The sequence below is a fragment of the Lagopus muta genome, chromosome 4 (genome assembly GCF_023343835.1).
Source record: "Lagopus muta isolate bLagMut1 chromosome 4, bLagMut1 primary, whole genome shotgun sequence".
Classification (NCBI taxonomy): domain Eukaryota; kingdom Metazoa; phylum Chordata; class Aves; order Galliformes; family Phasianidae; genus Lagopus; species Lagopus muta.
Genome location: NC_064436.1, coordinates 35,787,029 through 35,799,167, shown reverse-complemented (window position 1 = coordinate 35,799,167; position 12,139 = coordinate 35,787,029). Strand labels below are relative to the sequence as shown.

The following is a 12,139-nucleotide window of genomic DNA, read 5'->3' as shown; positions in this document are numbered from 1 at the left end:
TGCTCTGCAGAGACTTACAAGGCTTAGCGCACTGGCTTAGAAGTGTAAAGTACAAGTTTAGTCATGAGATAAAAGCACAGTAACCCCAGTGATTAAAGCCTTTTGTATAAATACATTAAACGTAATGAGGTAGAGCAAGATAACAATTAAAATTGTAACGTGCATAGCAGTGATTTCCAGTTTATATTAACTATTGATTAATTGCTTCATACATTCTGACATATAAGTTGTTTGTGGGTTTTTGTTTTGTTTTGTTTGTTTGTTTTTAATGAGTTCTATCGTGTTTATCCTTTCAGACCTTTCCTGAATGTAGTGAGAGGTGTTTAATGAGATCACAGGGGTGTGTGAAGTGTTATCTGTTGGCTGGAAGAAGTGGCTATTTAGGGATAAGTCCCTGTAGATGGTTCAGGTTTTAAAATAAGGTGTCATTTCCAAAAAGAGAAAAGAAAGCAAGGAGAAACTGTAGTGCACCCATCTGAAATTTAATCAAGAAGTTAAACTTACTGTAACAAACATGAAAGCATATATGACAGACGTATGGCCTCACATGTATCTGCTGAAAATTATTAGGGTAGGGGAAAACCCATGTCCTAAGCAGCTTTTTTTTTTTTTTTTTTTTTTTTTAACTTTTTTGACATATCTAACACAATTAATTAATATTTAGTGGATGATTAGTCCATCAGAAGTGCTATAAAGTATGATTATTCCCAAATAAAATTGAATGTTTAACGTACTTTCTGACTCATTTCGTAATCAAAGCAATAAAGAAAAAAATGAAAATGTTTTTTTCTGGAAGAGCATCTGAGGTCACTCCAGCTTCCAGTTCTGATCTTTGCAGAAGTACTACTGCTTTGCATAAAAGACTCTTTTTCTCTGATTGGAGTGAACACTGAAAATTTTGAAGCTTGACTCAATTCTGAAAATTTTTCCCTTTCAAATGTTGCAGAACTTTTTTAAAAGGGCTGTCTTTTCAGAGGGTTGCATCAATTCCAAGTTCTGTCTTCTGCCAGGACATGCCAGAAGGCTACTAATGAAATCTGCCTCAGGTTTGAGTTTCTTAAATCTGTCCTTTTAACAGATGATAGAGTAATAACGACAAAATCTGAAACTAGTGACTCTGGAATGATCTGGAATTAATTTTTCAAAATTCAGATTTTCTTCTTGCCATTTCTGTTGCTTCTCTGTTTGATGTGCCTCACCGGCAGCTGGCTCGCTATTACAGGAGCAGAACTGTGCAGGCTACTGCGGTTAGCCCTCTCTGCATTCGATTGTATTGAATTTGCTATCTTCTTCTGAATTCCTGATAGTCACCTGAAACGTTTCACATTTTTTCCTCTAGCTCAAATACAGCTTTTAACAGAATTATCTCAGTCAATATGCTGTCAATAAGAAATTACTTGAAATGCCAATTTTTGCAATGGCTTTTAGAAAATGGCATCACGTACAAAATTGTTGAATTTGCACGGATCACGTCTTACCTCTTCCACAGATAAATTTTCCTGAATTGCTGTTATGTTCCTTTGATACACTCTCTAGATTCATGGTTAGAAATAAGTATTTGTATTTACAAAAAAAAAAAAAAAAAAAGAAAGAAAAAGAAAAAGCTACAAGATATTTTTTTTTCTTTTCTTATGCCCACGACTTCAACGAGCGGGCCTAACTATAAGATGAACTCTTGAAGAGCACATCTTTGCAATCCATGGGTAAAGATAAGATAAGCTGAATCCGAGTGGAATGTGAATAACTTAGTAAGCTAAGTGATATGATTCCATCTGCCCAATTTGGGTGACTCCCAAGTTGAGACAATCTTTCTCTTGGTTTTCTTTTACAAACAAAACATGGACATTTTCAAGGACACAAGTGACTGGAACTGTATGTCCTTATACAGGCTGCCAGAGCTGGCAAATCCTGCAACCCACCTGCCCTAAACTGCAAGCTAGCATCCTTGGTTGGGGCCCCAACTCAAGAGGAGAGAGTGCCATCTGCTGAAGTGCACAGTCCAGTTTTCTTCCCTTTTTGATCTCTTACCCTCACGCCGAGCAAGATTAACTGTCCTCATAGTACTTGAACCAGAAAGGTCAAAGCATAATGTTGTTTGGCTATGGGAAACTGAATAGCACAGCCTGCACAAATATCAGCAGAAATGAACTACGTGTTTTTAGTATTGCCTTATTATTATTATTTTTTCTCCCTCAAGCTTATTACTCTACAGAAATGTTATTTTTTTTGGTTTATCTAGAAGAGTGGGCTAGAGCACTTGTTAGAGAACACTTCAGTTTGTTCTTAGTAGGTACATAAATAGAAAATAGCATATCCATGCATGAAAATCACTTTATGCTGAGATTGCATTTGGGAGCACCTTGGGAAATCACTTCCAGTGACAAGGCCTATTACTTGAAAATCCAAGAATTTGCATAAAATTACTTTGTTAGTCATGTTCTGTTTCCCTCATCTCTGTCACTCTTCTCTTCTCAAACTGCCCAACCTAAACAGTACAACTTCAGACTCCTCTGAGAAAATGTGTCCATCTTTCATTTTCCCTCAGTGCTAAGATTAATACTGTGCTGTCAGCACGTTGCCTACCTACCTAGGCTGGTCCAGCCATTCCAGCAACAGAGGAAGAATTGCCTTTAGGGTTTTTTCCAATACTTTCAAAAGACAACTGACACCTCTGAGAGCTGTTTACTGCCTTGGTTTCAACTCCCAGTGCATGCAGCAGAGCTGCAAGCATACACCAGGCTCGCAGAAAGAGTAGTCTCTTCCCTCTGAAACTATTTGTGCATCTTCTTAGCCAAAATCTTCTTATAAATAAATAAATAAACACAAAACATCACAAAATGCCTGTTGTTTCCTTCCTCTTTGTTACATAGCAGTCTCCTGGGGAAAAAAAGAATCAGTGTCTGTGCTCATTTAGATTACTTTATAGTCTCACTTTTTCCTGCCTTCTCCTTTATTGACTTCCACTTTACGGAAAAAGCTTAATCATACCAATTTTCTTAACTGTTCATGATACAAGTTTTTTCTCAGGGCGGGGTGGCGCTGGCGGAACTCGCAGCCCTCAGACCCCCGGCTCCAGGCGGGGCAGGGCGGGACGGCGGGAGCGGCGCGAGGCTTTGGCCGTCTCGAGCCATCGCCTCAGGGTGGCGCTGCGCGGCGGACTGAGACCACATTCCTGTGCCGCGAGGTGGCCAGGCTGTCCCTTCAGCTACGAGGGTGCTGGAAGCGCGGTCTTGATGTTTATGGACAAAGCAGAACTAAATGGGACTTTTTGAGAAAGTTGTGGCCTGAAAGAATGACTGGTGTGATCCTGAGGGATGGATCCAGGAGGCCTCGCAAGCCCTGGGTATCACACCTGGTCTGTGAGAGGAGCTGCAACGAAGAACCTTTCAGCCATTAGCACATCTGGCTGTATGCTATACAAAATGCTCTTGGGAGACAGCAAAGAAAAGGTGCCTACTTATTTAGATAGATATTTATCATGAGGATAAGCAGGAAGGGGAGAAATGGGCATGGCCAACATGAGGACTCAGCTGCAAGGAGAAGCAGCTGCAGAAGAGGACTTAATCAAGGCAGTAAAGCATGCCTGGGTGCTGTTAGCATTGTGTTTTCCTGGGGAGAAGATGGAGATTCTGCTCTGATTTCATGTGCTAAAGAAGAAAAAGAGAGAGCTGGTGGTGGAGGTGACTGCACAGTGGGCTTGTCCTCAGCACTTTCCTACAGAATCCTTGTTCATGGAGCTACTGAAGGTAAGAAGAAATGCTTAATGTTAAATGTATGTCAAATGTCTGTCATTGTTGCCTCATAGCACTGCTGCCAAGTTATTAATGTGTCTGGTTAATTTTACAACTTTGAATATTAACTATTTATTAACACTGACGTGGTAAGGAAAATCAGGAAGTTAGTTCAGTCCTGTTGCTAGTCTATTAAAAGCCAGAAGCTGTTAGTATAGGAGAAAAACACCTGTGGAATCTTGCAAAACTCAGTCTATTGTGTTTATTGTTGTGCGATTCCTTTTGTGTTGTCCGTTCTCTGTAGGATTAAGCATGATTAACTTTCTTAATAGTTCATTTTAAAATTAAAGAGTGTGAGCAACTGTTCTTTCTCAGAGAATAGTAACAATGAGAAACAATTTTATACTTAAACCACATTTCTTCAGTTAATTTTAACACTGAATGCAACTAAATTCCAAACCAACCTTACAGTTGTTACGTAAAAGTGGCAGAATTCTGCTCTGTGGGACCCAAGTAGGTAACATACTGTAGCAGAAATATTTACTCAATTCTGTCGTCCTTATTCAAAGTAATGGAATAATGTGAAATGTGTTTTAAAGAAAAGTAAATAACATCATGTTTTAAGTGGGATTTTCTCTTGTTGTGTGAGATAATCTTTGCCAAGGTGTAAACCACCAGCATTTTGTTTACAGCTCCCAAAGCACAAAATGTGCACTCAGCTCCTGTTTTTAACAATTCTTATTTTAACGTTGAATGATCCTGTGATTGAAGAATCACGCTTTGCAAGTTACAAAAAAAAAAAAGCTATGTATCATATTTTACAGGGAATTTTTAAGCTAATAGAGAAAGTGGGTCAGTCATACAAATAAAAGAAAACATGGGATTTCCATGTGCAGTGAAGTAAAACTTTGATGTAATCCAGGCCTGTCTAAAAATAAAAGAACTACATGCATTGCTGTTCGTTGATTATTGGCTTAAACAGACTTTAAATGATTTGTACAAAAGGAGGGATGCGATGGTATGGAAGAGTTTGGTTAGTCTTCATTGCAAAATTCTGAAGGCAGAGTTACAGAGTGAGTGCTGCAAAATCTTCAAAAGAAAATAACAGAAAAAAGTGTTGTGCAGTAAGTAATTATTTAAGTTGTTGATTGTAATGAGGAGGATAATTGTGTTAACTCCAGCAAACCTGGTGGCTTTCAGTCCCAACCCCAACAGCTTTCCAGATATTTGGAAAATCAAATGATTCTTTATAGAATTTAGGAAACTGATGAATTTACACACTTGGGATTACAAAATCCTTCTTTTAATTAACTAGGTGGTGTTATTTTACTTATAAAACTCATATATCTCTGGTATCTGTAGTGGTGTGACCAGTAAGAAACCGGTGAAGAGGGTACACAGTATGGATATTGAAACCTCTTTTATCGAGAGCCTGAAAATCTGTATCAATCTAATATATTTATCCAAATTATGGATTTTTTTGTTTTTGTTTTTTTTTAACAAGAGTTGGTTATCACAGAACAGTTTTGATGCCCAGCTGGCCCCTGAATTGCATTGTCAGGGAGCAAAACCAGGCAGTGTTCCTGCTGTGGCCTCAGATATTTGGTTGGAAAGACCATTATTTCTGTTTCTTACAGACTTCATGTATGTGGTTTGTGTGAGTTGTTTTTATTTCTGTTTTTTATTTAGTCCCATGCTAGTCAAGAAAATACAATATTTTGTCCCATGCCACTGCAATCACCTCCTGTGCACTTATGATCTTTTACATTTTAGCCTCTAAGCTCCATATTGTCTGAAACATCAGTGAAGTTCAGCTGGAAAGTATTTTGTGTATGTTTTGGCTCTGATCATTTTTTTGTCACAATAATGCCTAAATCAGCTAAACTTTAAGAATTTCTTGAATCACAGAAGATCATGTATTTAAATATCTACTGTCAGTCATTCTTGTTCAGCATTGTGAAACAACTTGTAATTTTAAAGCTTCATCCAATCTTCCAGAGTTTAGGACTTAATTTGTGTTCTGTGGGTTGATGATTTATGTTAATGAGAAACACTCAAAATGTTATGCTTAAAGTAACTGTATGGACATTAGAAGTTGCTGGTGAACTAGGAGTTCAAACCTGGATCTTGAGCATCCAAATAATTTACTTGAGCTACACCATGATATTTGATAGCTTATGAATAGTCAGGAACTACTTCATGAATATATGGTGCTTTCTCAATTGCATGCTTAAGCATAATTGCTTAGAATACAAACACAAGTATTCTATTCCAGTACGAAAAAGACTGAATAATAGGACTTTGAGGTACATGGAAGTGTTTATAAATGATGTTTTCCTTGTAATACATAAGCAGAGACTTCCACTTCATAGATGTGGAAGTCAGAATGTATACTTTACAGGCAAAGAAAGGTAAGTGTTACCGAAGGGTGTTTTTTTGTTTTTTGTTTTTTGTTTTTTTTTGAAGGCTTGTGTTTATACTATTCTGTATACTACTTTACAATTAGTTTCACATTGGAAAGTGAAAATGACCATTTGCAGTATTTTCGTGTTTGCTGCCTCATCTTTTGATATCTGTGTTGCTGACACCTGTGACAGGCTAGTATTTGCTAAAATAGGTAACGTGAATCTTTGCTGTCTCACTTCTGTATTTACGTAGCAAATGGTCGAGTGGCATGACTCAGAGGGCAGGTTAAAAATCCATTTTGTCACACAAGTATTCATTTGAAAGCACTTTATTTCGTAAGGAAACTTCTGTGTCAGTTTTGTCAAAGTAGTTGACAGTCACTGAAGGAGAGTACAAGACTTCAAAGAGTTTAAATTATCATTAAATTATATTTTACAAATATATTCTAGAAATTCAAGTACTGTGCATTGAATAATAGTTAATTTCAAAGGCTTCCAATTAAGAGAAACTAAAGTATATCTTCATGTTTTAAAGCTGCTCTGATTATTGAGAAGAGAGACTTAAGCTTCTGGTGGGTACTAAAGCCAGCTCTGCTCAGCTTTGTTCATTAGAATTATTTTCTATTTTTAAAAACTAGCATTATTCTGCAGTTACCAAGGCTGGTTTTGGCAATAGGTATCTTGTCTAGGACAAGAAGTTACTCTAGTTATGTTAGCTGCACATGTATGTTTTTATTTTTTTAACTTTGGCTTTTTCTTAGGTGCTACTTAAGTAGTCTTAGTTTGTACAACATAAAGGCATTCAAACAGTGGGGAAAACATTTGTCTTCAACAGTGATGTCTGAAAGTTGTTTGTGGTTTTTTTTTTTTCCTTGTTTTTCTTTCAAATTTTCATGTTTCTATAGTACCTGAGATAACTAAGATCCACGGTTTTATTTAGTTTACTAGTTTCTAATAAGAATTTGAGTTAAATTCGTATTGTAAATTTTATGAGGGAAGTGATTGAAAATATTAAGGTTCTTGCTATACCGCTTAGATTTATTACAGAATAAGTTGAATCCTAAATTAAGGAGGGAAGATTTGGGTTGGATGTCAAGAGGAATTTCTTTACAGAGAGAGTGGTGAGGTGCTGGAACAGACTGCCCAGAGAGGCTGTGGATGCCCCATCCCTGGAGGTGTTCAAGGCCAGGTTGGATGGAGCCCTGGGCAGCCTGGTCTAGTATTAAATGGGAAGGTTGGTGTCCCTGCCTGTGGCAGGGGGTTGGAGATTCATGATCCTTGAGGTCCCTTCCAACCCTGGCTGTTCTGTGTGACTTTGAATAACAGGTGAAAAATTGCATTAGAATTGAGTTTAAATACTGGGGGGGTAGGGGGGAACAAACTGCAAACCCTATAATCAGCATCTTTTTATCAGCACTGTGCCACTTTCATTGTTTCTGGAAGTTAGAAGGACCAAATCTGTCAGTGATGAGAGCTGCCTCCATGGCTCTTATGAAGATGATTGGGAACCACTGTGATGTAATACTTGAATGAATGTAGTGTTGTGACTAGAAGAAATACTAGCCTTAATTTGGCAGTCAAATATTATGTTAAGTATTGTGTCATATCTTCAAATCAGATAACAATGCATCCTTTACTTCCATGTTTAATTAGTGGCATCCTCTCTGCATTCTGTGGCCACTGAAGTTTCCAACCCAGCTCGCTTGCAGTTGTTGATCATCCTTCTTGTACTGCGTTCTGTCATCTGACTGTCCTAACATATGGATTGTGACAGAGTAATTGCTTAGGATAATGCCCTGTGTACTCTTTCCTGAAATTCTTTCTCCCTTCCCTCAGCTTTGATGCTAGTAACAGTATTGATATTCCTATCAACTGCTCATCTAAAATTCAAACGAAGAAATAATCCCACACGCCAGTGCACAGAATAGAGCACAAAATAAAAACTTACTTGGCTGATGTTTGTGTTCTGTGACTGATATTAGAGCAAAAAAGTATCTTCAAGCAAAGTTTTGGCAGCTGCCCTTCTGCAGGATGTGTCAGCCAGCTGCCATGTAGAGTTCTAACCTAGCAGCATGATTAAATATCACACCTTCTCCTTTCACCAGCTGAGACTAAAATAATATTTTGCTATCTGCTTAATGCCTGCTGCCTCAAACACTGTCCTTGCTGAAATAAATTCTCTCTAAATCATTCTTTTTCTGTTTGAAACATCTGTTATTTCTTATGATGAGTACACACAAAATGAGCACACAGTATATGCTCCTGCATGAGCTGCTTAGTACAACAGAATGGCAGGCAGAGTCAATTCAACAGGTCTCACCCTATGGAAGAAGGAGGAAAGCTGCTCATTAACTTCTCGAATGTGTTCTTGTGAACGGTGCAGCTGATACTGATACAGGAATCAGTGACTATCCTGTACTTTGTATCATTTGATAGGACAAGAGGAGGTGGCTTCAAGTTACAACAGAGGAGATTTAGATTGGGTATTAGGGAAAATTTATTCTCGGGAAGAGTGCTGAGGCTTTGGAATGCATTGCCCAGGGAAGTGACAGAGTCACCATCTCCCTGGAGGTGTTTAAGGAGAGGGTAGATGTGGTTCTTAGGGATGTGGTTTGGTGAGCAGTATTGGTGGTTGGTGGACGGCTGAATGAGATGATCTTAGAGGTCTTTTCCAACCATATTATTGTGTGATTCCATAGTTTGTTTCTCACCTGATCTGAAACCTGTTGGATGATGTCTACAATACTGAAGGAAATTTAAATTTATTTGAAGATGCTTTTTTAGTAGTTTAATGACGGAGACCAGCTCAAGACGCCTGGGACAGACGGGCTTAGGCTCTGGTGGTGCAAGAAGCAAAGTTTATTGTTGTTACAGGGTTTTTATATCTTTTAGCTAGAGGAGTATACAATACTTAAATCAGATAACATTCATGTGGCTGACAGCAATACATCATTGGTTAATTAGCTCTTTGTATTATGATCAGTACAGTGATCAAAAGGTGTTCTCTCCACAGAACATGTTCTGCTGTTGGTCATGGAACGAAGAAGCTGTAACTTATGCTTGCTAGTTTCACATGGCAGTCCTTCCCTTTCAGGAGGGGCCGCATGTTTCACGTGGCAGTCCTTCCCTTTCAGGAGGGGCCGCATGTTTCACGTGGCAGTCCTTCCCTTTCAGGAGGGGCCGCGTGTTCCCTGTTTGACCCTTTCAGGACAGCCAGGTCTGTTTTGCTTAACAGTCTTCCTCAGTTTAACTCTTCTTTCTCTCTTTCAGGGAGAGAGTTAAACAGAAGAGGTGGAAATGCAGCCTTAGTGTTGGCTAGTTTGTGATGTACTGTTTGTAACGTACAGTAAGAGAAAAATAAAGCTGAATATAGAGCTGCAAGTATAAAGTACAAATGGGCAATGATTCAAAACCTTGCATGGCAATGCTTAATGCTACCTGGAGATAGGAATTTATCCATTTCAGAATACAGGCACTTCTGTTTGTAGCTCTGTATTTCTGTCATCCATTCACAATGAGAGGAGAATGCACAGTGCTACTGCTAACATGCATCTGTGTAAGAGCAAATAGGATAAATGTTACACCAAGATGGGTCCAATACTAAAAAAAAAAAAAAAAATACAGGGGAGTGCTAGGACTGTTCTTAAGAAAAAATCTGTCAACTGTCAAAAAATCACAGGTGTGCATTGCATTTCTGGTTGAGTCTAGCTGAGTATAACTGAAGCTCAGTTATGTTCTCTGCATTTGCGTGCTGTAACATATTCAGGCTCTTTCTTTAAATCTGGTACTGTTAGGAGCAATCCTTCTGGTTCAGAAGGTTGAGCTGCAGAGTCCTGACGTCTGGAACTCTGAAAAGTACATGCCATCTGCTTGGCATATTGATTGGCTGTGGAGAGGCTACTCTTCAATTAGAATACGATAAATTGAGAAGGCTGTTGTGGAAGAACTTTGTTGTCCATAGAGAATTAGGTCTTGATTTATGCTCAAGCACCTGTTAGATGTTGCGTCATTGCTAAAAGTACCTGCTACATGCATGCATCCATACTGACGTCTACATTTTGCCTGTCTATGACTTGGTTTTTCAGGTGGTGGTGGTGTTTTTTTTGTTTTTGTTTTGTAGATGCCAAGAAGAATTGGCATCTACTTTGGGTTTCTGTGTTTTCCAAACACGAGCATCATGAAATGGAGAGAACTGTTCATCAGAGAGCAGGCTTCTAAACTTTATGTGCAATTTTTGGCTGTCAGTAGGCTGAAGTGGGTAGATGTTAGTTTTGTAGTGCTTAAGGTGTGCCTATCTTAAAGAAAAGAAGCATCTGCTTCTTACTTGCTTCTGCCTAAAGGCAGACAATTTAGTGATAAATTATCTGAGCTGTAATCAAATGTATTCCCAGGTACCTGTATTGCTGTCATGAAAACAAGGGCTCATCAGTAAATCAAAGATGTGAACAAATAATAAATCTTAATCAAAATTGTTCCAGCAAAGATGGAGTGAAACGACATGCAGTTCCACTTTTATGGTTAAGATCAGATCTTAAAGCTCTCTGGAGCACAAGTAGTAGTTAGTAGAATTAAAAATGAATGACAGTGATTCTGTAGTTGTACAGACTGCTGTCAGTCCTCTAGAAAATAATGGTGCTTGTTGAATTTAATGCAATTTCTTACCTGTTAGAAGTTGAGCGTTGTGTACTGAAGTGCTTTTCAGGATAAAGGAGAAAATGTTCAGTGCATCAATGAGTGGACTCCTGGTTTTAGTGTTGTGGTTGGTTGCTCGGAAAGCTGCTTCCCAAGGGAGTTTTGAGAGCTCTATTGATCTGAATAGCTGGTGGACATTTTAAAAACATGAGCAAAATGTGATTTTTCTTAGGTTAGAAGTACTGAAAGCAGAAAACTAAATTGTTGTTCGTTTCCAGGACTTTAATTAAATTAAGTAAATCCATGATTATTCTTGAAAGTCTTCTGGTTGTTTAAACACAATATGCTCTACTTCTTAGAAAATTTAATAGTGTTTAATCTTTACATATATAAGTTGTTATTAAAAAAAAAAATCTTTAAATAGTTCAATGTTATTTCAATGTTATATTTTTCTAAAATTTAATTCAGTGCAGTATTTTATTTTTTCATATTTTAAAAATGTATTAGCTGTTAGACTATTTTGGAGAAAATGTAAGTTATAGAGAGAAGAATGAAACAAAACAGTCTCTTTTTCTAAGGAAAATGACTGGAAACTAATGGTACAAAGCAATTGAAGTATAACTCTTAATCTTTTAACACTGCGATCTTTTCAATAAAAACTATTGAGAGCACCCAACTGTTGTGTGTGTGTGTGTTTTTTGTTTTGTTTTGTTTGTTTGTTTGTTTGTTTTAAATAGCTCTCCCCAGTGTTTTTCCTTCTGAATGAACAAGTACGTGTGTTGGGGCTGGTCTAGATATGCCAGGTTGTGTCTCTAGGAAATCAAAATAAGCAATTGGTTATTAATTCCCTAAACATGGTTTAGGGAATCTGCTTTGGCAGGGGGGTTGGTCTCGATGATCTCTTGAGGTCCCTTCCAACCCCTACAATTCTGTGATTCTGTGAATTGTGAGACAGTTGCAAGGCTGTCAATAGCAAAACACAATGGATGAAGCTTTATCAACAACTTGTGTATTATGTCATCATAGGAACAGGCCAAAAGAATCTTACCTGATTTTGGTCTGGCACAGCAATTAATTGGTTACAGATAGGTGTGTGGCACCCTTGACAGGGTGGGTCTGAAATGCCTTTGCCTTTGAATTCCTTCAGAAGTAAGCAGAGGTTCAGGCACAGTATTCATCTGGAAGATATTCCTTCCTTATGCCGACTTCCTTCCAAGTCAGTTAATTCTGCGGGAAGGAAAGATGTCAGTGATTTATGTACTGGCTGCAGATGGGAAAGACTTGTGCTCTGATTGTCGTTGAAAGTGCAGGACAGTTTTTACCCCGGGACATTTGCAGCATCGTCAGTGCACTCTAATGCTATTTCAGCAC

General features: G+C 38.2%; 1 protein-coding gene across 4 annotated transcripts in view; it reads left to right on the top strand.

The window, feature by feature from the left end:
* The window catches only part of LOC125691903 (bifunctional heparan sulfate N-deacetylase/N-sulfotransferase 3), a 415,179-nt gene that overhangs the window by 143,723 nt on the left and 259,317 nt on the right, over positions 1–12,139 (top strand). The window contains exon 1 of one of the 4 annotated variants that reach the window (XM_048941855.1): positions 3,174–3,746. The exons of the other annotated variants lie outside the window; for them this stretch is intronic. The gene's annotated coding sequence lies outside the window, so the exon portion shown is untranslated. Of the gene's footprint in view, positions 1–3,173; positions 3,747–12,139 lie in introns of those variants that run through there. 4 annotated transcript variants of the gene reach the window in all.